At 33.2% G+C, this 6,307-nt stretch overlaps 1 pseudogene; it reads right to left on the bottom strand.

Annotated features, from left to right (window-relative positions):
* Positions 1-705: 705 nt before the first annotated feature.
* LOC134275668 (uncharacterized) lies at positions 706-2,960 on the bottom strand (annotated as a pseudogene).
* Positions 2,961-6,307: the final 3,347 nt, after the last annotated feature.

The raw sequence follows: 6,307 nt of genomic DNA, 5'->3' as shown, positions 1-6,307 counted from the left end.
TATATACTCAAGAAGTGGTGTAAATCAGATGTGGATACTAAAAAAATTTAAAGAACTTTTAGACAATTTGAAATCAAAAGACTTTACAAAAATCTACAGCATAAAAACTTACGACTTTTCAACTTTATACACAACAATTCCCCACGACAAATTAAAATACTGGCTTTTTGATATCATTGACAGCTGCTTATTCAACCAAAATGGAACTTGTAAGTTTACTTTATCGTGCTACACCTCCTGGCGCCTCGGTTTACAAGGTTTCATCCGAAGGACCGTCCCATTTAGTCGCCTTTTACGACAAGCAAGGGGGTACTGAGGACCTATTCTATCCCGGATCCCCACGGGGAAAATGGTTCTAATGTTTGATTCTGATGCTGAACATAGTACTTCCTACTTAAAAGATACTTTTGAATTGTGAATATAAGGGGACTATTTCAAATTAAAAGTACAATACCTGAATTAAGTGAGTTATTGCCCTTTTCAACATTTTTAAAGATTGAATTATTGATTAGTGAAAAAAAGATGTTCTCTAATAACAATTTTTACTTAATATTAATCAGTACACGTATTGTAGGGCATTTTTCCTAAAGATATTGTTCTATGATGTATGTGAAATAAATGATTCTTATTCAGAATGATACGATAATTTGAAAAGGGTTTTGAATTTACATTTGATCATTCTCAGAGCATTTTCTACATTGTGCATCATTCCAAGTATTTCTCCATCATCATAGATAGTTTACAGTTTCCTCTAGACTGTTCAGACCCTGGTGATGCATCATGAGAAGGACCCTCATTCACATTGGCCAGTGGATTTTCAAGGGGAATTTGAATGCTTCCAGCCATCCTTCCCAGTACTTGTTGCAGGACGGATGTAAATACATGGAGAATTAGAGTCAAACGACCTAACTGATCCATGTATTTTGATCCGAGAGGACTCCTTATCGATTCCATTTCTTCTGCGCCGCTATCCTCCTCATGGCTGCTATCCACAACCATGGCTAGAGACTGTTCCAGCACGCCAAAGCGTACTTTTACCTCTATCTCATTAAAATACTCCTGTGCTTCAGGAGAAAATCTGTACACTCTAGGAGTATTTCCTTCATGTAAACGAAATATCTCATGATACACAGGATTTAATGACTGCAACAAATACTGAGATCTGAATTCCTCATTGGCTGCCTTAATCTTCCTGAAAGAATTTTTGCATATACTCATGAATAAAAATTAAGACACTCACTGTGAGGCTTATAACAAGGCAAATGCATTGTAAATATTAATTTTCCTCTACGTCTCTATTCTTTTTGTGCTTGCCATAAATGAATTTTATTCGATAAAAGAATGCTGTTGATTTTATCACCATTTTTTAAAACATTAAGTTACAAGTATCAAAAAGATATCTTCAGTATTAAACACAATTTAATCATTTCTGTTCATTACCGTACTTTAATAATAATAAATAATCTAAGCCCAATTAGAAACTGAAGAATGCAGTGTCGCCAATACAAGTACCTGCTTAATTTATAAACTACAACTCAACCTCAAGAGTACATATATCCTGGCAACATCCAAAATAAAAATCTTTCAAACAAGCTGTCACTGCTCTCATTTCATAGATGATCTCAGCCATGCAATCTGGCTGAGTGAATCCTCCAACGCAAAGGCCAATATTTGACATTTCAACATCTGCCTTGCTGGCATAAGCCACACTATGTCTCCTTTCTCCCCATAGGGTGAGGAGGAGCTGTCGTTCACCTGTCTTACAATAATGAGAAAAAATCTATATATTCAAGAATTTCACAGTGTGTAAAATAGTAAAATATATACAATAATTGTTGTTAATACAATAATTGTCTGAAAGTAGCAAACTAAATGGATAAGATGCCCCTGTGGTTCACTAACTAAAATGACAAAAAATACGTGTAGAAAAGCAGAACTATTCTGTAAAGTACACATCATAATCAAATCAATTGCGTTTCATAATTACTGATTTCAACAAGAATCAATTTCTGACGCGGAAATAAAAAGAAACACAGTTTAAGGGTCATTATCCTCTGCACACTCATATGAAATTTTAAAAAAAAACTTTTATGAATTCCCAAAGCAAATGTATATTCAGTATAAAATACCAACAACCATAGCAAGACTTGCAGGGCAAAATTGGACAAAAAGGTACTTAACAAATTTATAAACGAATAATGGACATTTGTGTCATTAAGACTTATTTCCCCTTATCAGAGTATCAATGTACCTTAAAGACAAAAACTTCACGTATATTATATAGCAATATTTAATTACATATTCACAAAAAGAAATTGTTAAGAATCTACATGTGAATTGACTGTGTTCGTCGTATTTTATTTTCATGTGGGCTATCTTGGACTCGTATTTGGAATGAACATTTTTATTTTAATCCTATAATCAAGATCGTGTGTCTACTGCATCAAGCCAACAATAAAGAATCAATTTATACAAACATGACACTCTGATATTAAAATTCATCTAAAATTATTGTCAGAAATTTTATGAAACCTAACTATTTAAGTGTTGAAAATGCCTTAAATATTGAGAAAAAGACATGTCAAATTCTACACTCCAACCGCACGTCTACCAGTGGAGCTGGGGAGATAAGCATGATACTATTACTTAAAAGACTATGTACACTTTGTAATAACAATGATCATGTAAATGTACTACTGATCTTGTAATTTTATATTTTACATCAGATACGCCCCTATTTATAATTTTTCCTACCTGATGAATCCGCCTGGCTGCGCCTCAGCACGGAACTAAGAAATTGGCTAGCTTTATCTAGGTCTTTCTGCACTTTCAGAAGAGCTGACTTTGAGCACTAAAGAGACGTCGATAGGCTTTCCCAACTCCTGCGAAATAGTTTCTAGGGGGCTGCCCATTGCAAAATCAAAGGCAGGAGACTTTCCACTCCCTGGGTTTGCAACACCTATCAAAAGAAAAAAATTATCTGAGCTTATGTTTGGATTTAGAGAAAATCAACTTAGCAGAAGTCTGCATTATATACTTATTTTCTCTTAGAATCAAAAAAGTAAAATTGCCACGCTTAAACCAATCCTTCAAATGCCCATATATAGGCTTACATTTAAAACTCAAATGACATTGGGATGTATTTAAAAATTAAATTAATATGTATTTAAAATAAATTATTTATCTTTATCTTTTTTCTAATCTAGAATTCATTTGGTATGTGCGATCGATCTTAGGTTTATGTTAGCTAATTGAGAGTTTATTTCGTTGGAATTTTGAATTTATACTTTCGCAGTTGTTGTTTTTCCAAAGAAGAGGGATGTGTTGGTTAAAAAAAACTTTGGTTTTCAGAATTGGAAGTATTTTATCTGTTAGGTAAGCCACACATGAACTTGCAAATTCCTCCAAAATCTCTTGTTACCTTTCCAAATAAGAAACCCTGTTTTCTACACTGAGTAGACCAGTTTTTGAAAAAAAGTGATTGGATGACAGTGTTCCTTGTGTTTTTAGGAACATTACTTTTCAATAGATTTCTTTGAGCATTTTCCTGCAAATGCCGAACACAGAGAATATGCTCCGAATTTGGGAGACATGTTTAATTGCACTGATGAGTGCAGTTTCCTCATCTGTGCCAAAAATAATTTTTCACAGTCTAAATGAAAACCTAAGGCAGACCTAATTTTTGATAAAAAATCACAATATGTGGCATAAGAGCCATCCCAATGCAAAAAGACTTATTTTGGATTTTGATACTCCATACATATGACATAACAGGCCCCTAAAGTAAATGTCCAATCTTTCCCTATATTTGACCCATTCTGCATGCAAGATCCAAGATCAAGTATTTGTTCCTCAGAAAAGCAGATGATATTAAGAGGTTTGTTGTCATTATTTGCAATAAATGACTGAATGAAATCATGTGATTAAAGCTGGGAAATAAGAATTTGAATGTCATCCGCAGTATTTTGTTGGGATGAATGTTTTGGATTTGTTTTTTGTCGAAAAGGTATTTTGCATTTCGGATGACTTTAATGTCAATAGGGTTTTCGGGATCAACTTTATTGACATTGCCAATGATATGAATGGGCTTTTTGCCATTTTTTGATACCCCCCTCAATCACCTGCCTCTTAAGAATTGTAGTGCGATTGTAGGGTTGTGCAATATTTTCAGAATTTCCATGAACAGAAGTTCCAGGCCATTTTCACAAAAATATTCAAATTTTTTGATGTGTGAAATTTCAAATTGACCTGGAATATTTTCAAATCAAGATATTCGCCATTGGATTGACTGCAGAGACTGAATAGTACCTTTTCATCCTCACAATTTCTAAGGAATCTGGTAGTGGATCCGAAGGAATGTATTGTTTTTTTTAATGCAAATTTACAAAGAACTTGCTTTTTTTGTAAAGAACTTCCAAAACATCAGAGTTTGCCATAACGAAATATACAGTTTTTGTGCTATTTGTTGGATGCTATACCCCACAATCATCTACAAACTTACACTTGACATCTTAACCCGAACAATCTACAACAAAAAAGACATTTTCTTTTACACCCTCTGGAACACCCCCTGAAAAAATTTCCTTATCTCCTTATCCGAGATTAAATCTAAAACATCCCCATTTTCTAAAAATTTCCCATGAAGTGAAAGAGATGGAGGGCTGCTGAAAGGGACTTCTAAAGGAATGTCGGAAGAAGGAATGCAAGAAACAGATTTCATTTTATGCAATTGGTTTGTGGAATTGAGAGATGGAAGTGAGGGCCCGTTATATATGTTATAAGAAGGATTTTATAAATGGTCATATCATTATGATTGCTCTTCTTCCTGAATAACAGGTAAAGCCCTAAGTGCCTCTTGACAAAATGATTGTTATGTTTAATAATACCTTGAATATTTCATCATTTAAACTATTAAGGAAAAATAGTTAGTTGTGGAAGTCCGCCATACTTTTATACAAAATGATCCTGAATTTTAAGCAAAATTATGTAGTCCATAGCAAAAATAAATGTTGAACGCATTGTTTTTTTTTTCTTTATAGCAAAAACAAAATGATAATTTTATTAATAAATTAAATTTGAAATAAAATGAAAAGGATTAGATTTATAGTCAACCTACATTTATCATATATGTATGTAATATTATGAATTTACAAAATAAACAGCCTCCTCATTCTAAAACATAACTTTTCACCCACATGTAAAACACATTTTTAAATGTATATGAAACATATGCCTGATAATACACATACTATATTCATCAACATATATGTAATGAAAGCTTTACAATACAAGTTAACATTAATTTATTTATGTACATTTGTATATTTAATGGGTGGTTTATAATACACACACTACACATGACATGTGTTATTCATAAAAAAACATGTAAACCATTATTCATAATGGGTTCATAAACGTACGTGTAACATGTGGTTGACTATACACATAAAATATACTGCCGCGATCGAACATATTCTTCACGATTGCGGTAACAACTTTCTTTAATGCGCGGAGAATGAAGATGAGCATGCGCGGAAGTCGGTGGCGCTGCTTGGGTTTGGGGAGTGTATAAAATTTGACTCGGCGGTGGTAACAAATTCCGGGAATGAGTAGCTATACTGCTATAGTTAACTCTAACATGTAAGTATGATGGGAAGGGATATTTTAAATTATCTGCTGGTATGCTATGACCTTGACAATAATAATTCGGTCAAACTAAATATTGAGTGCAGAAATACTGTCTTTTCTGTAAACACTGTGCCGGATAATTATGCCACTTCAAAAGTGGCATTTTGGCACCCGCCAAATTCACATTTCACATAAAAATCATGTATACCAAGTGGTAGACCATCACTCACAGAGTTCATAACTACCTTTGTTACAGGTAAATCTCACCTGTCAGGTGAGATAATCACCTTTGAACAAAAAATTCCCATAGGAAAAATAAAGTTCCTATAGGAAAAATAAAATTCCTGAGGGATATTATCGAAATCCTGCAGGATTTCTTAATTTCCTGCAGGATATTTAAAAATTCCTGTAGGACTAAAATTTACCATGGGAGAATTTAATTTCCTAAGGGAATTTATTTTCCTAAAGGAGAAAAATAAATCCTATAGGAGAAAATATATCCTGTAGGAAAAAAAAATACTCCTAAGGGAATTTTTTTCTCCCATAGGATTAAAATTCCCATAGGAATTTGAGAATTATTCCTCTAGGATTATTTTTTGTGCCATCTTCTTCTTAATTTCATAATCTTTTAGTTTTAAAAAAATCCCTTAGGAATTTAAAATATTATTCCCATAGGATT

This window comes from Saccostrea cucullata, unplaced genomic scaffold, assembly GCF_032062105.1.
Source record: "Saccostrea cucullata isolate Sc308-1 unplaced genomic scaffold, CSIRO_AGI_Scuc_v1 ctg7400, whole genome shotgun sequence".
Taxonomy (NCBI): Eukaryota; Metazoa; Mollusca; class Bivalvia; order Ostreida; family Ostreidae; genus Saccostrea; species Saccostrea cuccullata.
This window is presented reverse-complemented; position numbering and strand designations above follow the sequence as displayed.